This window comes from Vigna unguiculata, chromosome 5 (genome assembly GCF_037176805.1).
Source record: "Vigna unguiculata cultivar grain cowpea cultivar isolate G323 ecotype 2 chromosome 5, ASM3717680v1, whole genome shotgun sequence".
Classification (NCBI taxonomy): domain Eukaryota; kingdom Viridiplantae; phylum Streptophyta; class Magnoliopsida; order Fabales; family Fabaceae; genus Vigna; species Vigna unguiculata.
In genome coordinates, this window is record NC_140796.1 from 40,841,005 (window position 1) to 40,866,935 (window position 25,931).

At 36.2% G+C, this 25,931-nt stretch overlaps 1 pseudogene across 1 annotated transcript in view; it reads left to right on the forward strand.

Moving 5' to 3' along the window:
- The first annotated feature begins 5,846 nt into the window (after positions 1-5,846).
- LOC114184175 (receptor-like protein 14) overlaps positions 5,847-25,931 on the forward strand; it is a 29,829-nt pseudogene continuing 9,744 nt past the window's right edge. The window contains exons 1-5 of the transcript XR_014995347.1: positions 5,847-6,428; positions 8,341-8,490; positions 8,577-8,657; positions 12,597-12,752; positions 12,851-12,925. The product of XR_014995347.1 is annotated as a receptor-like protein 14 (transcript). The remainder of the gene's footprint in view (positions 6,429-8,340; positions 8,491-8,576; positions 8,658-12,596; positions 12,753-12,850; positions 12,926-25,931) is intronic.

A 25,931-nucleotide genomic window follows, 5' to 3' on the forward strand; every position in this document is an offset into this window, starting at 1 on the left:
TCTCCGTTGTTAATGTTTAAAAAACTCCCCCTTAAGCTTAGCTCTACTCAAAGGTAAGAGAAGCTAGGGTTTTCGTGTTTTCTTCATATCTTTCTATTTTTAGCTTTGTTTTGCGTTTATGATACTTGTGTGTTGTTGTGGTTGTCTGGAATAATGATAAATGTTGTTTGGTTTCAAATGCCTGGCTATTGCATACGTGAACAGTGGTGAGAACTGATATTCTCGTCCAAGCGAGCATGTCTCGCCTAGGGGAGACTAGCATAAGCTCGCCTAGGATTTCTGCTTGAATTGTCGCTCAAGTGACAAGCCTTTGTCTTGAGCGATAGGTAATCTCGCTCAGGTGAGGAGGTCTCGCCTAAGCGAGAAATCGTAGAAGCCACTATTCCACTGCTCGAGCTCTCGCCTAGGCGAAAAGGGCTCACTTGAGCGAGAGAACCTCTCTCACTTGAGCGAGGACTTCTAGCTTGAGTGAGACTGGAGCAGGTTTCATGTTCTGGTTCTGATTTATTCTCTGATGTGGTTGCTTGCCTGCCTGATAGAGTGTTTTATCGTAAACACATGAAGTATGATGCCATGTATGTTGTGTGAGATTAAATGAGAATGAGATTTTGTTATGTTGAGTATGAAATGGAAAATGTAAGACCCGAGAAAATTAAATAGTTATTTAAATAATTATTTAATTATGGCGGGTAATAGAAACATTTAAAGCAATTAATGTGAGGAATTATGACATGGAAAAGTACTAGCTCAAGTGGTTGAGAGTACTTTATTGTGTGTGAGGACTTAGGTTCGAGTCATATGTGTGCCACTTGGGTGTTATTTAAATTATGCGTTTTTGTGTGTTTATATATTGAATGCATGGGGTGATGATAAATTCCTAGAATTGTAGGAGTTATCATGAAATCTGGATTGGTTGAATGGTTTGGCCTTGGTTTGGTATGTGCATGGGTGTGGGTGTGGGTTCAAACCTTGTTGAGAACTAAATAATTTCTTTTTGCCAATCTTTCCTTTGGCATGAATGTGAAAAGGTTTGGAAAACCTAGTAGCTAAGAAGGCAGCCGTGAGTGCTGGAAAAATACACTGTGAGGGATATTGAGTAGACATTAACACACACTTTTATTGTAATTTTCGTTTTAAAAGGTTAAGTGAAATTAAGGGTGGAATGAATTAGAGTGAGAGAGAATAATTAAGGGATTAAAGGTCTGAGACAGGGGAGTGCATACGGAATCACAGACTTCTGGGCGATTGGCACGAATTGTAGAGGAGAATTGGAGTGGGAAACCATTGTGGAAGAGTGAGGCAAGAGCAAGGGTGAGTTTGAATTAAAAGTCACGTGCAATCCGTGTTTGGAGCGAGGATCAGAGGTTAGGGGAGCTGGAATCGAATCTTTTATTTCTTGTTTTTATTTGTATGAAATGTATGAGAATTTGAATGTATGTACTCTGCCATTTCATGTATTTTCGTATTTTCTGCAATTTTCTGGGTAATTGGGGGTTCTGGAGACGGAACCGCCTGGCGGCACAGGCTTAACCGCCAGGCGGTGCATGTTAGAGTACCCAATTTTCTCGATTTTGATGTTTCACAGGTTTTGGGAGGTTTGTAATCAAGGAGAAATTGCTTTCTAATATTTATGAATGATTAAACATAGTATTTCATTGGAAATTCGTGGAATTGGGGTTTAATTGAGAAGAAGATTGCATGAAGGTTATCTTAGGGTTGATGAATTGGGGATTTCGAAAACGACATTAATCTAAATGGAAAGGGTGAATGAATTCGGGTATGGGAAGTGTTAGAGAATGAATTGTAATCCTAAAAGATGGAATCGTATCCTATAGAGTCATAAATTGGTTGAACTCAGAGTTGTTCTGAAAGGGTTGAGATTCGCAGGTGCAAAGAAAAATATTGAGGTTCCTGGAACAGCAGGACCCGCCTGGCGGCACGTTGGTTACCGCCAGGCGCCATATCAGTGAAGCGTGGTGTCTGGTTCATGAAAAACGCTGTTTTTCGTACTTTTCGTGGAACAAGAACCGCCCGACGCTAGTTCATGCCGCTAGGCGCCACCGATTTTTCTGGTCTGCGCAGTTTTCGTAAAACTGCATTTACCGCTTCGTTAACCGTTCGATTTGGGTGAAATTTTGTAAGGTGTTTCACAACATGTTGTTCTTCACTTTGAACGGTGGAGATTCAAATTGGATGCCTGAAGACGGAGATATACGTCACTCATGATTGGTTGTTGAATTCCCTAATAATATGATTACTAATGGATGATTAAGTGTGATCAAGTGCTGGTATGGCCTTGATTGGTGAATGTATATATATATATATATATATATATAAATATATTGATGCATGATTGATGAGTATGTTTTTGGTAGTGCTTATTGAGACATGTTGAATATATGAACCTATATATGTTAGCTCGAACGTAAGATGTTATAAGTGTGGAAATAAGGCCACAATTGATGATATCACTATGACCGAGTGTTGCATGATCATGATGGGTTTTGGAAAAGTATGGGAACATGATAATCATACTTTAAATGTAATGGAATTGTAAGCATGCAAAGGGTTGGGAAAAATGAGAAGGGGAAAATAAAGTGTGTGTTGGAATTGATTTAAGAGGTAAGTATATATGAATTATAAAAGAGAGGAATGTGTGCTTATACTTGAAAGATGCATATGTGTTGTGGTGTTGTAATTTGGAATATATGAATGTGTATGTTGATTTCTAGATGTTTGAGAATTAAATGGTTGAATTCTAGGAAATGAATTAGAGTACCTAAAACCAGTAGTGTCACATTACTGGTGTAGCGCCTAGCGGTGTAGACTGAACCGCCAGGCGATAGTATGAAATAGGAATGTCTTATAAGTTGTGGCGCCCAACGGTGATGTGGAACCGCCAGGCGGTCTGTACTCCCATTTCGCCTAGCGGTGCTTAGGCTACGCTAGGCGATGGTATAGTGGTAGGGTGCATTGTGATATGTTTTGCATGGTTTGTGGTGTGGGTCCTGGTCTGGGATATGCTTGATGTTGTCATGAGCGGGTAGGTTCATGACTGGTGATGAACACGTGATGATATGAGCGGGGAGGTTCATATTCTATTACTCTCGTGTGGGGATACGAGCGAGGTAGGTTCGTATGTTCCGTGCTCATACTTAAGAGATGCTGCGTGCGGGGAGGTACGTAGCTGGTGGATCACGTGTGTTGGACTACGAGCGGAGAGGTTCGTAGAGTTGGACCACGAGCGGACAGATTCGTGGAAGCATTAGAATCCCTAAGACCAGCTTGAGTATATACCTTGTGTAGGGTGGTGTGCTTTGCTTGTTTTCTTTATCATGTTGTGTTGTGAAACTTGGATCAGGGGATGCTGTGCCATGAGCGGGTAGGTTCATGGATGGTGGTGAACACGTGATGATATGAGCGGGGAGGTTCATATCATGTTACTCTCGTGTGGGGATACGAGCGAGGTAGGTTCGTATGTTCCGTGCTCACACTTGAGAGATGATGCGTGCGGGGAGGTACGTAGCTGGTGGATCACGTGTGTTGGACTACGGGCGGGTAGGTCCGTAGAGCAGGACTACGAACGGGGAGGTTCGTAGAGGCAGGACCACGAGCGGGCAGGTTCGTGTGAGCATCATAAAACCTGAATCCGAGGCTAATTATTTATGTGTTGTGAAGGTTGAAAAGCCTTGGGGATTAAGGTCTGGGCCAAGAATTAACTAGAATAAAATAGATGGGTGTATCTTGACTTTTTTATTAACTTATATGTTAATTATTTATGAGCTCACCCTATCTGCTTGTGTTTGGCGATGATCGTGTAATGCGTTACACGGGAGCAGATGATGTTGCAGGTGGTGCTGATGAGGCATAGCATCAGAGAGAGGGTTAATTGGGAAAAGCTTTTACTGGAGTTTTACCGTTATTGTTTTTATGAAATTTGTAAATAGTGCCTTACTGATTTGTGAATTTGGATACTGTATGGGAGTTTCATAAATTATGGAGTTTTCATCATATTTCTTAATTTTTATTACTTAAATTAGTAATATCCGACCGAGATGTTACAGAAAACATGAATTATTGGTTGGTTGGTTGAATATTGGCATGAGATTGTTATGCATGATAAATCTATGGTTGGTTGGTGAGACATGGCTATGGTATGAGATTGACGTAATTCCGTGAAACTCTTGGTGAGATTTCATGGTGGTGTTGGATGTGATGGACGTAATTCCATGAACCTCTTGGTGAGACCTCATGGTGGTGCCATATGTGATGGACGTAATTTCACGAACCTCTTGGTAAGGTTTCATGGTGGTGTCGTAGTGTATATAATTAGGTAAGGATTTAAGTAAGGATTGCATCCTGAAACTCTAAAGAGTTAGTTAGTCTCACATAGAGCGGAGTGACTCAAGTGGTGAGAGTAGCAGAAGGCCCTAGTCTTTGGTAGGATAATGACCTTAGATGTTTGATGGGTAACCTTGTGCATGGTAGGGTGAAACCCATTGGCAATGACTCTGTAGAGCAATAAAGGCCACCATAAGTGCAAGCATCTGGTGCGATTATATGTATCCGTATAAATTGAGTCTTAAAGTCTTGATTGTTTGCTATCACATATGCTTGGATGATTGGTATGTTCTTGATTTTAAATTGCATGCTTAGTTGTATGATAAAACTTTTTTACTCTAGCTTATCCTTCTTGCTTTTGTTTGTATTCTAGTGTGGTTTTTCCTTTTTGCAATGACCACCAATTTCTTGGTGTGAGCAGATATGGGAACCCTTGGTGATCGTAGTGACGATGGAAATGTTGCAGCTTAGTCGGTCAGGTTTCGACATTTGGGCTCATGTTTGAAGAGCCTTTGTTATATTGTAATCGCTTGCTCTATGAGTAGGCTTTTGAACGTCTATTGAACCTTTTATATTTCGCTCATGACATCGTAGTGTGCCTTGGTCTTTCCTTTCAAGTATATTTTGGATAACTGTAATGGTTGATACATATACTCCGTGGCATTGCTCATTTATAGAATTTATTTTCTCTATTAAATGGGACGTTACAGTTATGATCTTCAGTAAATTCTTGACCATTGCTTTTCTGTTAAGTTGTTTTCTCGTTAAAGCCAATTTAACTCTCTTTTTTTTAACATTTCTTTTAAAATCCATTTATAGAAAGGAAAGACCGTAGATCTGTATGTTTTATTTTAGTACATATTAAGAAAATCAAACTTTCATGTACATAAGGATTAAGTTGTGTCCTTGAAATTATTGCTTTATGCAAGTCTAGGTTGTTTTATAGTTTTTATTTGCTCAAAATAAAATTGTTAAGTAGGATGCTTAATTAAGCAAAAAGAATCCATATTTTGCATTTATCTTAGTTGAATAAAAATATATTTTTTTATTGGAAACATTTATATAAAGGATTAAGTAAAACAAGTTATGATGTTTTCAACCTAAAACGTTGAGTTGTAGTACTTGTAGGTTTTATTTTCTATATATGCTTCTTAATTTTATCATTTCAACCTGAATAACAACTTCAAATTTTCCACCCGTAATTACGTAATAATTTTGTCGTAAATGCTAATACTACTGACTTTAGAGGATGAACCCTTTGGAGACCTGGTCGACCAGCGACAGCGAAGTTGTTTGAATATAATCACATGGATATGTTAAAACTCCACCATCAATTAATAATCTAATTTCATATTTCCGGCATGACATGAGGTGTCGGTATTGAAACGTAAAAATATCGTTGAAAGCAAACAACTTTTGTCTTTCCTAGTAGTGGGGTCACATGTTTTTATCGGTGATCTGGCATTAGGACATGTTATTGGAACATGCAGAAAATTTCCATCCACTAATGAATCTTTCTAGGGTGTATGTGGCTAATTTTTTTGAATAGTTGAATAGCGACCATACGTATCCATCGGGTTGCAATTTGCACAAAATGCTAAGAGGGTGAGAGAGAGGTATATATGCAGACGATATTAGATATTGTAAAGCAGTAAGGTTGAAGTCAGTCTTCCATATATGGAGTTTTGTGGGAAGAAATCGTGGTTGGTGTTATTGAGAGCAATGGTAGTTTTGGGTCATGTGTTAGGCACAAATGGTTGTTTCCAAGAAGATAGGAGAGCACTATTAGATTTCAAAGCTAGTTATGGCAATGAGTCAGATGTGCTACCTTCGTGGTTGAATGACCCAAAGAGCAATTGTTGTGCCTGGGAAAGAGTGACATGCAGTTCATCTTCATAGAATTGAGGAAATTGGAATGGAATCATTTCAATTTCCATATGGTGAAATGGGACCATATAGGGAAGTAATGAGACCATTTTGTTTGCACCCCACGCGTAGCTTAAATTGGTCATTGTTCCTACCCTTCAGGGAATTGAGAAGCCTTGGTTTGTCCAATTATTGTTTCTCGGGATTCATTCGGAATCAAGGTACAAAAAGCTATTATATTGCGTCTTTATTTACTTCTATATATACTCTGTATTTTCATTAATTATATTTTGACTAATTGTTGCTTGGTTCTTTAAATATATATACAAGACTTGGTATACAATTTAGGAGAGGAGGATTCAACTTAGTAAGAGATTTGAGATCATTTTCTTTTTTATTTATCGTGTTAAGCTTTCTTTATTTTATAAATGACGTTAAGTGTTTTATATACATAGTTTAAAACTTATTAAATGCACATCTTCCAATTTAATATGTATACCGACTTTCCTAAAAATGTCGGATGAATCCAACAATTATCTGTTTGTTATATCTCTTCTAGTTACAATTGTTCATATACTGAGCAATATTGTAAAACAATAAGTTGTGTAGTTTGTTTGGACCCTTCCCTATTTAAAAACACAAAAAGAATAATCTAAATACAATTTTTAAGATATCTTTTACAAAAGGTTAAGATACTTTTTTATCCCAATTTTTGTCAAGTTTTGTCAAATTAGTGATAATTTTGTTGTGTTCAAATAGATCCCAATTTTCGTTAATTTTATTCAATTTGATCATATTTTACTAACACAGTTTAAATCATTAATGGTAAGGAACACCGACTACCATGTGTTACTTTGTGTTTTTTTAAAAGACATTTTTGACCCTAACCCACATGGGCCAAGGCCTAGCCTTGTACTAAATTGTATTGTGTCGGCCTTAAGGACATAGGTTTTTGTAAATTCAATTTAAATTTCTTTTATAAAAGATATATTATGAATTTTGAACTTGATCCAAATATTTGGATTGGATTTAAATCTTGATCCAAATATTTAGATTTGAATTTTAAAAAAATTCAAACTAATTTTGTTGAAAAAAAGATTTGGATCGAAATTCAAATCCAATTATTTGAATCTAATATGAATGTAGATTGGATCATTAAAAATTCAATCCATGACCACTACTAACCGTCACCTTATTTAGTTAAACATCTCTTTACCTATGGTTAGAAGCTTCACTTGAATTATTTATAATCCAAAATAATTTATTACAATTGAGTCATGGATAAAAATCATTTTCTAATATGATACCAAAATCTATTCTAGTAATTGTGTTTAACCTAACTTGTCAACTATTATCCAGTAACTATTAAATCATTGACAAATATTTAATTCATGTTTGAGACTCGCATTAATATTGTACTATATAAATACAGGTAAACTTCATACTGTATAAATCAATGTTATAAGAAATTAGACTTTGAATTTACTCTTTAAAGAAGTCAAACTAAACTTTAAAATAACGTAACAAATGAAAGGTAAAATCTAGTCTTAATTTTTAAATAAGCTAAAGCCTATTTGAGAAAGTTCATTTCAATCTAAAACATTTGCTTCCCTAAATCTCAAATTGTGAAACAACATACTATATCCTTTCTTGGCATCTTCACAGTTCAAATGTTAAAGGCATGATATTCCTGCTCCAAACAATTAATGAGAAATTTTATTACATTTTCAAGGTTATTACCCACCCCATTTCAAATTCACAAACGTTTTAACTTAAAAAAAATTATATTGATAGCCGTTTTCATTTTTCAATGAAATATTAGATTAACTTATTCTTTTTTAAAAAATTTCTCATAATAATATATTAGTTCTCATAATAAAATATGTTTATAAAAATTAAAAATAAATTAACATATATTTTAAAATTGAATAGTAAAAAAAATTGTTGTCTTGGATGAATTGTTTTTCTTAACTTGTATGACAAAATGTTAATCCTCATGTGACTATATCGTAAGTGCTTAATCCCGTTACAAAATAAAACTCAGACCCTAAATTTTTAATTAGTTAAGCTTGTTTAACGCAAGTAATACAGTTAATGGTTATAGTGCATGATGAAGTGATATATATCTTTCAGATGATGGCAATTCAACGTTAAAGAAGTTAGAGACATTAGATCTGAGTTTCAATTATCTGAATGAGAGCATAATGGAACTTGTGGGTACTCTTCCATCTATCAAGAATTTAAATCTTTGTGGTAATTCTATTCGTGGACCCTTTATGAAAGGTATGGATGCAACTATGTAAGTACTTATATGTTTCGCACTTGAAGATTATGCACATTCTAATTGCTTTGTTTTTGTTTCTTCTAAGAATTATCACTTTTACCAAACTTGGAAGTGTTGGATTTGAGAATGAATCTTATTGGCAATGGAATCTTTCTTGCATCTCAAGGTACATGTGTGTGTTACATTGCTTTTGGTATCAATTCATCGTGCGAAACCATTGGTTAATGAAGTGATGAACACATGGGAAGTAAGAATTCTAGTAAAAAGAGAAATTTCGATTCGAGGTGTCGGGAATAATCCAAGTGTAAGTCAAAGTTCCACATTGGATAGAATAGACAAAGTTAAACACTATATAAGAATAAAGACTCATAACATCATTGCCTTAAGGTTTTGGTGTAAAAGTGGTGTCAAATGTTTTATGTGTAAGATTAATGTTATATAACCATATGGAACCACAATCTCTCAATGTCTATAACCATAACCCATATGACGTAATATATAACCCAACAAGTGGTATGAGAGCCGATGGTTCGTAGTGACTGACTGCATAACCATAACCAAAAAGGGGTCACTCATACACCTGAAGGGAATATATCCATATGAAAAGAAGAAAAAAACAAGAGACTCACCCTTGAGGGAGGATTGTTGGGAATAGTCCAAGTGTGAGTCAAAAAAGTACCACATTGGATAGAATAGGCAAAGTTAAACACTATATAAGAATAAAGACCCATAACACCACTGCCTTAAGGTTTGGGGTAAAAGTGGTGTCAAAGGAATTATATGTGTAATAATAATGTCATATATCTAAAACCACAATCTCTTAATGACCATAGCCCTATATGAAAGTATATACATAAACCCAATACGAGGTGACTAAGAACCTAGGTTAGACAACTCCTGTGAAATCTTGAAGTTACACTACTTTGCTAAAATTTTCTAATGAAAATAAAAAACTTGAAAGAAGTGTAACAAAATTGTTCTAGTCAAAATGAGTGATTTGTTAGAAGCATTCATTCACTTCCTCATGTCTCCATTTTATCACTTCCCCTTGTACTCCTAATTTCCCTTCCTAACTCCCCTTTAGTATTTTTATTGTCGTTAGCCACCATTACATGCATACCTTTTATTAGTGTCTTTACAACTTTTGTAACTACATGGTCCCCCAATACTAGGCTGGTCAATATTTACCCTTCTTAACCTTTATTCTAGGTTGGCATTGGGCCTATTAAACCTATCAGAGTTGGCATTAATTCAACATTAAGTCTACTACCCCAATCGACCTCAGGTCTACCACAACACACCTCCTAAAGCCTTAACTTTAAGAAGCGTGAGGCTTGAGAGTTTTTCACGCCAAAATCAATTATTGACTCAATCGGCATTAGGCTTATTAACCAAATCGGCATTGGACCTCACATCAATTGCCTCTTTAGCCTTAGATTTAGGCTTTTGGAGACTAAAGTTCTTGAATAAACTAAATGCTCCACTTTCTATGATTCAGTATATGATTGTTCCTTGGTTAAAACTTATTTCGAATAACTTTAATGTATACTTAACCGAGGTTTTCTAAGAGAACCACTTGTATCATTCATGTCTCGTATGTCTTTCATTTACAAATCACATCTTGGATAACTGTAAACTTGGACATCACTCAAATCACTTTGGTGGATTCTTAGGAGACTTTAAACTCAACCATTTTGTTCGATTTTTGGGAGACCTTAAGCTCAACCATTTGATCATTTTTTGGAGACCTTAAGCTTAACCATTTTGTTGATCAAAATCCTTAAAGTACTTTCTTTTGCTTAATGCGTGATTGTTCTGTGTTTTAAAACTTATCGCGAACAACTTATACATGTAATGAATTTCCTTGTTCAAAGCTAATTAGCCATAACATGTATATAAGCAACCTCAAATGACTTTTCCGAACCTTACTTTTTGTGTCAAATCTTTTTAAACTCAATTGTTTTATCGGAATTAGAGAGACTTTAAGCTCAACCATTCGCTTGGATTTTGGGAGACTTAAAGCTCAACCATTCACCTGGATTTTGGGAGACATAACAGTTAACCAATGTTTAGATCGTCAATTAGGAGACTAACACTGAACGAATGCTTAGATCATCAATTGGGTGACTAATGCTCAACCAATGTTTAGATTGTTAATTGGGAGACTAACGGTCGACCAATGCTTAGATCAATAATTGGGAGTCTAATGCTAAACCAATGCTTAAATCATCAATTGGGAGTCTAATGCTCAACCAATGCCTAGATCGTCAATTGGGAGACTAACTCTCGACCAACACCTAGATCGTCAATTGGGAGACTAACGCTCAACCAATGCTCTGACCCTCAATTGGGAGACTAACGCTCAACCAATGCTTAGATTGTCAATTACGAGTCTAACACTCATACAATGCTTAGATCATCAATTGGGAGTCTAAAGCTCAACAAATGGTTAGATCGTCAATTGGGAGTCTAATGCTAACCAATGTTTAGATCGTCAATTAAGAGACTAACAATCAACCAATGCCTAGATTGTCAATTAGGAGACTAATGCTTAACCAATGTTTTTATCGTCATTTGGGAGACTAGAGCTCAACCAATGTTTTTATCGTCAATTTGGAGACTAGGGCTCAACCAATGTTTTGATCGGATTTGGGAGACATATGCTCAACCATTTTTGTTTTTGGAAGACTAGTTGCTCGACCAAATTGGTTGGAGTTTGGTTGCTCAACCAATAGGTAGATCATCATTTGGGAGAGTGGAATCAATACTCTTCCACATTGCATTGCTTTTGATTAATGTTTGAATTTTATCACATGGTCGCTATCTAAGTTTATTATTGGAAAATATGTGATTACTTCACATATATGATAGGTTACAATAATATATTATGACTCTTTTCACAATAAATATTAAATGGTTCGATATATATTTAATCGATCTATATAGGTAGAAATGGGTATTAAATAATAGCATGACTTATCTTGTGAAAATTGGTTAAAATGGATCCATTTTCGTCACGATTGACCAACTACCCTACAATGGTTTGATCTAGATTGCCTAGGTGACATAATGATATGATGGCATACTTATTTGAGCTTGCCGCCTCTTCTTCATGACTTTCTTTGCGATAGATGGTGTTATGTTACTGCAAACCTATCAATGAAATGATGGTATGCGATGCTAAACTTGACATGTCTTTTATCATTTAGACTTGCACCAAAGCATTTAAACTTGACAAGATATAGCATAGATCAACAACAACAGAGAGCATAGACACTTCATCCTACCACCTAATTTTGCCTTGTCAAATCTTCTATCATCACTATCAGTCGCTCAACTATTGGAGTACTCGATTCTTCCCTCTCGATCATCTTTCAACTTGGCGGTCGTTTTTTCTTTATATTTGTGGTATAGGAGAAATTTTACCTACACTACGATGGAAGCCAATGTTCTAGTCAAAAGGGTAAAATCCGATCAACTAAAACATATAATGAGTGATATGGTGGAAGCAATCAAAGTAATATGTCATTTTCCCTTCCTTAGGTCTCCTTTTTATCACTTCCCCCGTCCTCCTAAATTCCCTTCCTACTCCCCTTTATTATTTTTATTGTCATTGGCCATCATTCCATGCATACCTTTTATTATTGTCTTTCTGTAATTTCACAATCCCATAGTACTAGGTGGGTCAATATTTACCCTACTTGACCTTTATTCTAGGTCGACATTGGGCATATTGAACCTATCGAAGTTGGGCTTAGTTCGGTATTAAGTCTACTATCCCAATTGACCTTGGACCTACCATAACAAAAATAATTAAATATTTAATTAGAAATATATGAAGGGATTAAAATATTTTCTAAATCTATACGCAACACAATTTAATTAAGAAGATTGTATTTACATTTAGATATTTTCTTATAAGTGGTTGCGGGATGAGTTAATGAAATGGAAACTAATTTAAAAGGATATAACATATTAGTATTCATTTATTTAATATGCTTCAATCATTAAAGTAAGTTTTGAAATATGTCCTATCATCAAAGCATAATATTTTTTTATTTATTATGCATATCCGGTCATTGAAGTGAATTTTTAAATCTTTCAGATTATCAAAGCTTGTCAAGATTGAAAAAGTTGGGAACATTAAATTTGAGTTTCAATTATCTAAATGAGAGCATAATGGAAGTGGTGGGTACTTTCCGATCCATCAAGAATTTAACCATGGCTGCTAATTTGATAGGTGGACCCTTTCCTATGAAAGGTATGAAACTACAAATATAGGTAATAATTATTATTGCATTTTTAACATTTTGAAGATCTTTGCACATTTTTATTTGTTTTATTTTTTCTTCTTCTAAGAATTGGCGTTTTTACCAAACTTGGAAATGCTCGATTTGAGTGGGAATTTTTTTGTTAGTCACGTCCCAACCCAAGGTATGTATGTTTATTGCTGCTAAGGGTATTATTGTGGTTCATACTTTTTATTAAAGAGAGGTTTGATGAGCCATTGAGTTTCAAGGTTGTTCACCCATCTCCTTCTAAATATCGTTTTTTCTTTTGCATCCCGACATTACTTCAATCATGGTTAACAAGTGTAAAATTGTTTTCAAATTTCAACTTTGACTTATAACTCAACACCTCTTTTCTCACAGTATTTTTAGGTTGTGAAAGGAATATTTGATGGGATAAAAATATTAAAGTAGTAGTTGGAAGTAGTATCTTTTGTAGTTGAGTGGTGTATCTTAGATGTTGTATTGCATTGTGTGTTTCAAATGATAGTGCACATGGGTATTTGTTGACCCCATCTCACCAACATGATTATTCTAGAATGTTCTAACTAAACTTATTTAGAATATTCTAAATTTTTACTTATATAGAATGTTTTGATTTTTTTTCCTCATATCTTAGGCTTTTCTACAATATTCTAGATTTTGAATTATATTTCAATAATTCTATCTTAGACTTTTCTATATTTTTCGAAAATTTGCATTATACTTTAACATTCTCATTATGAAAAATGATAACAAAGACCATTTATATATTATTACAGTACTATATGACAAATGAATGGTGATAAATGAAAATTATAAATGTTCTTATAGGACTAAGTTATACTCTGCCAAGTCCTCATAACTCTTCTAGTATCTGGTCTTCTAGCTTGATTGTCCTTCAACTCCAATAGATATTGTCCAAGGCGCAAGGGTATCTGCAAAAGGCACTTTGATGCTTAAGTTAACACAAGATAACATGCTAATGAATGCATAAGATAACATGCTATTTAACTGTTTTACTAGTAGGTCCCAATAGGTCCCACTAGGATGAGCTTTTTGGCTTAAAATACCTTTTTAACTATTTTTGGGGTCCATTGATATTGGTGAAATTACAATAAACCCTTACTGGTCTTTGATCCTCGATAGTCGGTCTCAGTACCTAGCCTTGGTGAGATAGGGCGGAGTACAAGTACTTTTGGAATCTTGCAACTTTTGAGTAACTAGTACCCAGTACCTAGCCTTTGTGAGAGAGGGCTAGGTACGGGTAATATAGGAATTTGGTATCTTTGAAGTATCCAGTACCTAGCCTTGGTGGGAAAGAGTCGGGTATGAGTATTGTGGGGCTCTTGTATCTTTGGAGTATCTATTACCTAATACCTAGTCTTGGTGAGATAGGGTCGGGTACGGGTACTATGGGGCCTTTGTATCTTTGGAGTATATAATACCTAGTAGTTGGCCTTGGTGAGATAGGGTCGGGTACGAATACTGTGGGGCTCTTATGTCTTTGAAGTATCCAGTACCCAATATTTAACCTTGGTGAGAAAGAACCGGGTACGGGTACTTTAGGACTCTTGTATCTTTGGAGTATCTAGTACCCAATACCTGGCCTTGGTGAGATAGGGCCGACTATGGGTACTATGGGATATGGTCGAGTATGACTAGGTCATCAGCCTCCCAGTCTTGAGGAGAGGAGTGACACAAAGACTTGAGTAGCTAGAAGTTCGTTATTGATTGTGTTGTACTCGATAAGTGGCCATACATACATGGTTTTGTAAATAAAATTTGTAGGTCATTGGTCGTATACCTTGTAACATCCCGACCGAATATTATGGATTTAAATATTAAAATAGAGAAATATAATTAAATTGCATTTAATGAAATATCATTTCCCAAAAAACGCAGGAAATTTTAAAACTTTTATTACCTCAACAATAATAAAAAATCCATGATAATAAATACTATTATAATTGTCCAGAAGTCTATTAATATCAATGTTTACAATTTATTTGAAATCAAAAAAACAATATGAAACTCTGAGAAAATCCTTCTCCCAATCACAATAGGGTGAGCTAACAGAATAAACATATACAATACATTTATAAATATATATATATATATATATATATATATATATATATATATATATATATATATATATATATATATATATTCCACAATCACATCAAAGGAATTCAATCCTTTGATATCATCCCATATGGCCATAACCATGTTAATCGTGCTCTACGTCTTCTAGTGAGTACCTCAAGGTGTCTTGCTGCCAACCTATCGGCCACAACCGATAGAGCACATGCGGGAAACCATGCTACATATCACACACCATAATGCCAGGTGTAGTTCCCAATACGAACATAGCTCGTAACGTCCCAAGACTACCAAACTTGTCAGCTAATTACTAAGGAGGGCAATCTATCTTGACCCATCTGTACGGGCCACAACCAGCACATGTAACATCCCTATGGAATATTACTTAAAATAAATAAATAAAAGAAATAAGTTAAACTAAAGATCATCTGGATAATAATCCCAACGTGGGAAAATTTAATTTTTTTAAAAAGCGCGCGCCAAAACTCAAAACATAACATTAAAGTATTACAAGTTTCCAAAATTTCATGTTCATAACAAAACGTAGTAAATACACGAGAGAAAAACCCTAGCTCTAATCCCCAAAGCTAGCCCTCACTCCGTCAGCTGGACATCATCAACTTCACCTGTTTCAACATCTGCTCCCGTGTAAAGAATCACACGATCATCGCCATACACAAACAGAAAGGGTGAGCTGAGAAACATAAAATAATAGATATACAATATGCAAAATAAAGCATACACCCATCTTATTCATTCTACTTAGTTCTTGGCCAAGACCTTAACCCCAAGGCTTTATAGCCTTCAAATCACACAACTGGTTAGCCTTGGACTCGGGAATATGATGCTCACACGAACCTGCCCGCTGGTGGTCCTACCTCTACGAACCTCCCCGCTCGTAGTCGTGCTCTACGAACCTCCTCGCTCGTAGTCCTGCTCTACGGACCTGCCCGCCCGTAGTCCAACACATGTGATCCACCAGCCCCGTCCCTCCCCGCACGTGGCATCTCTCAACTTGAGCACGGAACATACGAACCTACCTCACTCGTATCCCCACGTGAGAGTAACTGGATATGAACCTCCCCGCTCATATCATCACATGTCAACCACCATCCATGAACCTACCCGCTCATGGCACAACATCTCCCGATCCAAGCAAAGCATCATTGTCAGTTAGAAGCAACACACACAGCTCATAACTTGCTGTGCAAGCGCCTGGCGCATCAACCAGTACCGCCTGGCGAAACAGGTTCGGGCCACCTGGCGGTTTACGTCCCATCGCCAGGCGCTAGGTTCTCAAACAGAAGCTTGCTGCCTCGCGTCCGCTTGGCGGATCTCACCTCACCGCCAGGCGCCAGCCTCTGCAGACCCCCTTTTTGGGTCTTCGACCGCCTAGCGCACCCAGTCCAGCCGCCAGGCACTGTGACAGTACCATTCTATTCTCTGATTTCGCCTCTCTTTCAGACTATTCCACACTTACCTACTCTCTCCAAGGTAGCCAAACAATATTGATTAACCCCACTCCCCTTCTGGATTCTTGAGCTAACCTCTTGACAGATCGCAGTACCTATAACTTCCATTCCAAACTTACTATCACACCTACAATGCACTAACTTCTTCCAACATTATGCCATAAGCTCTTCTATTTCCTAATAACAGCCACACAATACATTTTTCCATATTACACTCTCCACTCAAATTGCTTTATCACAGTACCACACTTCCTTACAATCTTACTATATTATGCTCATGCCTTCATACTTAACCCAACTCCCCTAATTCTATATTACAGGTTATTCATCTATCACAAATTTATCAATATTTGTCTAAAAGTATAACTCATCCCAGTTTTACTCCATTCCACCCTCTTATCCTCCTTTGAATCACGTAAAAGCCATATCTGCACCCATCGTCGCCTGGCGGCAAGCGGCGCGCCGCCAGGCGGTACACCAGTGTTCTGCAAAATCACAGAATCCTCCATTTCTATTGCGTACTCAGTCCCTTTTTTTTCCAATTTCCATCCCTATCAGTTCAGTCACCAAGAACAACCATACCTGCATCACTTACTAGTTTCCTACCCTCAATTCGTTTCATAAAAATGGCTCTATATTAACCCTCATGTGCAACTCAAATAATTTCACCCATGATCATTCCCCCAACCCTTTTCATTCCACAATTTGGTAATCCATTTCGATCCAGGAAGGTATCCAATAAAACCCTCTCACATCAACCACAGAAAACACATACGCACTAGCACGAATAGCAACAAACATCAACAAAGACTGCAAACGGTGTCGCGCCGCCTGGCAGGAATTCATCGCCGCCAGGCGGTTCAAACCAAAACAAGAACAAGACTCATCACTGATGTGCCGCCTGGCGGTAGGGATTGAACCGCCAGGCGGTTTCTGGGAAAAACCCTGAAACTTCGATGAAACAGTGTGCAAACTCACAGATAACATGTAATTTCGATCATGCGACACTGTGTAATTGATATAACAAAAAGGAAACACACAGAGCAACTTCCCTTACCTAGATTCCTTGCTAAATTCGGATTGGTATGCTTATCCCTTCACAGAAACCTTCCTAACCTTTGCCTTTCACTCTAACCTTCGTGATTTCAACCTCACCACTTCTCTCTATCAGCCCCAATACTCTGGAAAACCCTTGCTTATGATGAACACGAACCGACAATGCTCTTTTTCTCCCCTTATGACCTTCTCTCTCACAATCACTCTCACTTAATTACTCTTTTAGTGCCTTACACGAATTTTAATAAAAAAATTACACTAAGGCTAGTCTAATGTTTAATTATCCCTTTGTTTTCCAGCCCTTAGGTTACCTCTCCATTGGCTGCTAGGTTTCTAACCCTTTCACATTCATGCCAAAGGAAAAATTGGCAAAAAAAGAAATTATTTAGTTCTCAACAAGATTTGAACCCACAACCTTCTAATTACAATGCTAGTGTATAACCAAATCAACCAACCATGTTTCATGATAACTCCTACAATTTTAAGAATTCATCAACCCACCACGCATTCAATATTTCATTAAACAAAAATGCATAAATTAAATAACATGCAAGTGGCACACATAGGACTCGAACCCAAGTCCTCTCACACAAACCAAAGTACTCTCAACCACATGAGCTAGCACTTTGCCACATCATCGATCCATACATTAATTGTTTTAAATGTTCCTATTACCCGTCCTAATTAAATAATTATTTAAATAACTATCTAATTTTCTCGGGTCTTACAGCACACTCACACTGGCAACACTCGCCAACCCGAGCCACAACTCAAGAGTTTCTCGTGTTCATCCGCCATCCCGAGCCACAACTCGAGAGATGTCATTCCGAGCCACAACTCAAGGAATGCCACATGCTTAACCCCTATCTCGAGCCATAACTCAAGGGATACGTTCCGAGCCAAAACTCAAGGAACACCATCAAGTCGACCTTTAAGATATCCTAGAAGCCTTGTAAACCACGCAAATCAAACGAGCAAAATATAATTTTGCTGTAACGATATCGCCTGGCGCTGCTCATGAGGCGTCAAGCACTTTCCATTTCTAGATTGTTTGGAGGGTATGATGAGTCGAACCCTTGCTCTCATTAAGTGTTTAAATTTTGGGGATTTAATATCATTTTTGCTCTTAAGAATTGAATTTGGTTGCATAATATATTATTGGATATTCTTAAGTTTAATAATGCAACTGTAATTTAATTTAGGTCCTTAAGAATGTAAATTAGGAATATTTCAAGTTATAAAATAAGTCCAAAAATCATAATTTTGGAGAGAATTAATTCAAGAGCTAAATGCACCCCTAGTTTTCATTTTTTACACCACCCCTTTTGCAATTGGCCATTTAATTATGAAAAGGGATATTTCTGGAGCTAAATGCACCTCCAATTTTTATTTTCCACACCCCTCCTAAAATTGGGTCTTCTGACTCTTGTATCTCTTCTTTTTACTAATTTACACCTCTAATATCACTTAACCTCCACTCAGCCAGATTACGCCACATGGTGATCCTCCACTTACTAAAATAACCAATTAAAGCTTGCCATGTCCTTAATCCTCCACTCCCTAAAATAACCACTCAAAACTTGCCATGTCATCAATCCTCCACTCACTAAAATACCCAATCATAGAATGACACCTCATCACATTCTCTCCTTCACACATTCAGAAAACTTAACCCTAATTTTTCCTCCTCTCTCACCCTCACCATGTCGCAGCCGCCGCGCACAACCTCAGCCGTCACCACACCGTCGTCGACTTTCTCTACGTGCCTGCAATTCGCTGGAACAGCAGCCATCACGTCATCATGTCGCAACCGCCGCGCAAAAACTCAGTTATCACCGCATCGAGCTCGCGACCTATAACAGCCACACAACCACGTTGCACTCGCCTTTTCCCGTCGCGCCACTATCTTCTTCGTTCAACCCGCTGCCGAAACCACCTTTGTGGCATCACTCGCGAAACCTGCAGCATCCATGAGCACTCGTGGATATGCAGCTTCTCCCCTATTACTACACTCGTCGTTCAACGTTTTCGTTCTACATGCATATCGAACAACCTCAAACCAGCTTCTTCTTGTCATCGCGTTGCGAGAAGCCACTTGCAATAGTCCGATCCGCCACCATTGTAGCGGCCGTCAAACATGTAAAAATCACATGGGAAACCCTAATTCTTGAGAGAGAGAAAGTGCACTGCCATGTGTCCGCCTCTCAATAGATAGTCCTATGAGTCAAACTGGTCAATAGTGGTCAAATTGCCTATATTACGCTATATCTGGAAGGTGGTTCCTCTGTAAGAACCCTAAATGGTCTAGAAAAGGAAAGAATCGTCTAGCGGTAGTTCATCGTTGGCCAGACAATTTCTGGAAATTTCTAGAAACACTAACTTAATGGAATAAAATCTCAAGCATAATCATACTAAATTTAGCATGCCAATCAGACTTAAAATAAAATTAACGCGTAAAGTTACTCTATTTAGCATGCCAATCAGACTTAAAATAAAATTAACACGTAAAGCTCCCCTAATCTGGTTTCTTTGCTTAAAACGCAATGCTAGAGCTCCCTCTTTGATCACCAATGGTCTCCTTAGCACCACCTCAATTTAGCTCCTCTAATTCACTCTCTAATCACTATTTTTCCTTAATTTGCACCTTACAATGCTCTCTAAACTCCAGCCTCAAAACCCCTCTATTCTCTCACAATTTGTCTTTTAATGGCGTCTTAATTAGCCATGATCAAGAGAAAACGAAAATGACATTAAGACTGAAGTTAATTGTCATTCAAAGTCACTTATGGATTGTTTTCCATCCTCCCTTGGCTACTCATTCATCTAGGGTTTTCTCTACCCTTTCAAAGTCACTTATGGATTGTTTTCCATCCTCCCTTGGCTACTCATTCATCTAGGGTTTTCTCTACCCTTTCATATTCATGCCAAAACTAATTTTAGCAAAAAGAAAGTTTAATTTAGAGTTACCAAGGTTTGAACCCATAACCATGCCAATGCCAAATCAATGTACAACCATTCAACCAATTCATGTTTCATGATAATTCTTAATCATTTAAAAATATAATATCACGCCCCACAACCAAAATATTATATAAAACAATTTCATAATTAAATAAAAATAATTATAATTTAAATAGCACTTAAATGGCATACATAGAATCCAAGTCCTTTCATCATAACTAAGTACTCTCAACCATTTGTGCTAGTACTTTTCCACGTCATACTTGTCAGAATTAAATGTCATAAAGCCTCCCACTGCCAGCATTTATTAATTAATTAATTAAATTTAGTGGATCTTATATACCTTACGAGTATACTAGCCTTCTTGTCTTGAAAAGCGAAGCGATGTGAAGACTTGAGATGTGATTGATGTGATGTACTGTTTGGTGTTAGTGCATTTTTCAAGATTTTTTTTAGTAGTTAGACCTTGGATTTAATGGGCTACGACTCTTGGTATGGGTTGGGAAGTTGAAGATTCGTGGAGGATTGCTATATATAGGGTTCATTTGTCAAGTTTGTGGCCATATTTTTTTAGCTCTGTTCTTAAAGTACTCGTCCATTTCTCTGCAATCCTTACTTTGAATGTATGTTGACTTCTTTCAACACTTCCAATTCAGGTGGTTCTGAGGCGAGCTTTGTGGGGTTGGGGTGGGAGGTGTCTGGGAACTCCTCTTCGAAGACATTATATACGGAGATACAGGAAGAGTGTCGAGAGGATTCCCTTGAGGAACATGTCGAGACCTCGTGGCCGCATAAGGCCGAGTACGATTACGTGAATAAGTGGGTTAGCGTAATCCTTTCTAAGTACAAGTGATCTCGTTTATTAAAGTTGTGGTTAAATACTTGTTCGAGAGAATGATTGATCCTGGTACGATTGTTATCCATAAGACAAGTGCCATAGACAGTGTCTATCATGGCCGGAAGGCGTTGAGGAAGATTTATTATTTATGTATGCTGCTTTTTCTGTAAAACTACATATTCATCTTCCATTTGAAGAGTTTACGATGGGGGTTCTGTTGTCTTTGAATGTGGCTTCTATGCAACTACATATGAATACTTAGGGTAGTTTACAGGACTTCAGGTAGATATGTAATGCCTTGTATATGTCTACTACCCAGAAAGCTTCCTATATTTTTATATTACTCGGCCAAGGGATCCTATCTCATGCTTTCGTTAGTAGGGAGGCTGAAATCGTGTCTATTGGATGGCTATACCCAGTGTCAACACCCAATTTCGTCCGAATAAAAAAAAATGAGTTAAAAGAATAATTAAAAAAGAAAAAGAAAAAGTGAACATTGAAGTGAGTATAAATATATATTTCTATTTTTACTTTTATTCTTATTTCAACTTTAATTTTATATTGTTTTATTTTTTTTATCTTCTTTTACTTTTATAAAATTGTTTTTATTTTACTTTATTTTCATTTTATCTTATTTTATTTTTAATTTGAATTTTCATCTTATCTTATTTTATTTTATTTCCTTTTTTCATTTTCATTTTGTATTTTTTATTTTTTTATAAAAAATAATAATAATATATGTATAAATATAAAAAAAAAATTAGAATGAAATGAAAAAGTTGTAATAGAAGTCAACGTAAATTGTAGCTACTCCTCTGTTGGCCTTCCTCTCTCATGCAAGGAAAAATTTTCAACCTTCACATTTTGCCCCCTTTACGGATCGTGGCATGAAAAGGGAAATCCAGAGAAGTGTATATAAGTTGCACCATGACAACACTGTTGGTGGAATGGCAAAAGGGAAACCTGCCTTGTGCTTTCGAGCTATTTTTCAAAAATTGAAACAGATGATAAATGAAAAAGAAAAGAGTTGGTAGTAATGAGGCAGCATGAAAGTAGATTTTCTACGGATTCAAAAGATTACAACAACATAACAAAAAGGAGGAAAAAAGTGGAGGAGAGGGGGAGCAACAGAAATCAAGAGCAACAAAAGAAGCCATCAGAGTCAAAGAGGGAGCCCAAACAACGCAAGGAGGTTAAAAAAGGTAAGCACCAATACTCAAAGGCTTGGATGAACATAAAATTATCTGGTTCTTGAATGCTTGAATGTATATGATGTTGTGTTGTGTTGGATTTGCTATGTTTTATTGGTTGTTGACTTATGATTCTGCGTGAGTCATTGTCACCTTCATCCATATGCGCTCATACTACTTATACCTTGGTGTACCTTTGGTGTACCTTACACCTGAATAAAAAAAAAGAGAGGAACCCAACCATAGCTACTATCATCAACATCATGCTTTCACTTTCATCCTCGACAACCTTCACCATCTCCCAATCTTTCATCCCATATCCTCTATCTCGATCCAATGTGATAGTACATACTCCCAACTATAAGCTTTCATTATCACCAACCTTCATCTTCAGCCCTTGCATTGGTTAACCTTTTTCATCTACATTTTTAGTCCACCCTCATCTTCATCTTCTTCGCTCACCTGCATAAAAGCCAAAGAAAAAACAAAGACCCAAAACCAGCATCCACACACGATCGCAACCACCTCATATTAAATCTCACTCTGATCATCAACATCACACTGTCACCTCCATCCTCGACAACCTTCATCATCTACCCTCCATTTATCTCCCTCCATTCACACATAAACAGTCACGCACCCAAAATAGTGGTCATTTTCAGAACCCATTTTCACCATTAACTTATCTTTATCTTACCCGAACTCACTACACATCCTTGCACCAATGAAAACACAACAAAACAAAGAGACCATACTGCACTCTAACCTCACCATTTCTCACTCTCAAACTCATTTGAATCATTATCATCATCTCCATCAAACACGCATGAAACCATCGACCCCAATTTCTTTATCACCCTCACCCGCACGTTCCACCTGCACAAAATCACACACTATAATCAAAACATAGAAGAAAGAAGGCTCGATCGCGTAGCTTCTAAACCCGGCCTGGCTTGTGCGAGAAGAAGTATACGGAGCTTGGAGCGCCATGGAGGCCAACGACGCTTCTCGTAGCGATTAATGCCATTGTCGATGGCTCTGACGGACTGGGAAGTAGGCAACATCGTGACCTCGAGTATTAGGAAGGTGAGAGAGGCATCATATATTGTTTCATTCTTCGCCGACAGTGGTCTTCTATGAGGAGAGGTTCCAGATGTGAAGGTTGAAGGAGAATGTTTATGATTTGAAGATGATAGGGAATGGGATACCTTTATGGTTTTCTATTTTTATTAGAAGAAGAAGATGGGTTGACCATCTTTTTGCACCTTGCACCTCCGTACTTATTCTCTACACCCTTTATTATTTCACTTTGGGCTAGAATGCATTCTATGCTGCCCTCCACAATGTTTTACTAATCACACACGCCATTAGTGTTTTGCTTCTATCTTGGGCTTATTAGTTGTTTTACTACTGCAGCTCATGTCTTTTACTGTACACACCTCATTTACTTCATGCACCTCATACATTATTCATACATCTTCATATTTTATTTTTTCACTTTTATCCTTCCTTAATTAAATTCCACGTTTTTATTTTTCTTTCTAAAAAGAAAAACACATAAATATTTGAATATTATAAAAATTAGAAAAATTTTAAAAAGTGAAAAAAGGTTTTTGTTCTCGTTGGTGTTTGTCCGACCGTTCGCGTTGTGTGACACTGATTTCCAAATAATTCAAAAATATCAAAAACATATAAAATTTTCAAATACAAAAATATTAGTATTTTTAACCACAAAGTCTTTCTAAAGAATTATGTAACCCTGATTTCTCATCATGAATGAGTATACGTAGGACCAAGGTTAATCTTTGTCGAACCCAAAAAACCAAAAATTTTTGTTTATTTTAGTGTTTTGCATGTTTAATTAAGCATACCGCGCTTGGGCAGTTGTTATAAGGTGTTAACACCTTCACTACGCGTAACCGACTACCGAACCCAAAAACCTGGTTCCTCAAATAAGTTCTACATGTTAGGGACAGGCTCCCTAGATAGTCGTTCTAATCTATAGGCTCCCTTACTAACATCTTGGAGTATGTGGAAGGGTCTTCCCAATTTGTGAAGAATTTTCGTTTATGCTTCATTGCATGGCCGAGCATGTGCCACACGAGATCCCCTTTATGGAAAGATCTAGGGTATATTTTTGATTTAAATCTTCTTGCTGCTTTATGTTTGACCGCCATGTCATGGATGTCCACCTTTTCTCTCTTCTCGACAAGCAGGTCGAGATTTATGTTTATCGCAACTAAGGTAATGACGTGATGGCGAAAGATTATTTTAAAATATAGAGGAGTCACCACCATAGTTTATTAATGAAAACTATAGAAAAACCTTAAAAAGAATAGTCTTCGACAAGTTTGGGTTTAGGGATGGTAACAGAGCGGGATGGGGACGGGTTTCGCTATCCCATAGCCATCCCCGTAGAAAAAAGTCATCCCCATCCCCATACCCAAACCCAACGAGTATCAAACTTTTATCCCATCCCCATCCCCATCCCCACAAGGTAATGGGTATAATCTCGTACTCATACCCATATCCGTTTTCTTACTACTTCAACATTAATTTTTTATTATTTTTATAAAATAATAAAAAATTATGGTAAAGGAAAAATAATATTATCAAATATTCAATATTAGAAGGATGGTTGTTTGTTTCTTCGATATTAAATACTTTAAAATAAATTATAAATGTTTACATTTTATATTATAAATAAAATTTCATGAGAACCAAAACATTTATTAAATTTGCAAATATTAATGAAACATAGTTGATAAAATTTAAAAATAATTTTTAAAAAATATAAAAGGACAAACAAGTATTCAAATTAAAATATATTTTAAATGTTTGTTTACTTCAATCTTTTACATTCTAATGAATCTCTTTTTTATACACTAATAAAAGTTATAATACATCATTTGATCACAATGATACAAAGAACAAATAATAATCATAATAAAAGTTTAAAATAAATTTTAATTATTTACATTTTAGATTATAATACCAAATAAATTTTCATGAGAACCAAAACATTTATTAAATTTGAAAACATTAATGCAATCTAGTTGATAAAATTTAAAAATAATTTTTAAAGAATATAAAAGGAAAACAAATATTCAAATTAATATATATTTTAAATGTTTGTTTACTTCAATCTTTTAAATTCTAATGAATCTCTTTTTTATACACTAATAAAAGTTATAATACATCACTTGATCAAAATGATACAAAGAATAAATAATAATCATAATAATAAAATTTTAACATATATCTTGTATCTTTTGAACTTCAATTATGTTAGATGGTGATAAAAAAAAATATTGATGACATTTACATTAAATTTTTATATTGCAGAAAAAAAATTATTTATACAATTATAGTGAAAAAATTACAATATGATTGATAATGAGTTAGAAAATAAAAATAATTAGATAAAATATATTGAAATAATATTCTACATAATGAAAATAAACAACAAATAAAAATATTAAAAAATTAACATATGTTTAGAAATAATTTGAGAGACTATTGAAAGAAATTGCACAAAGAAAAACAAAT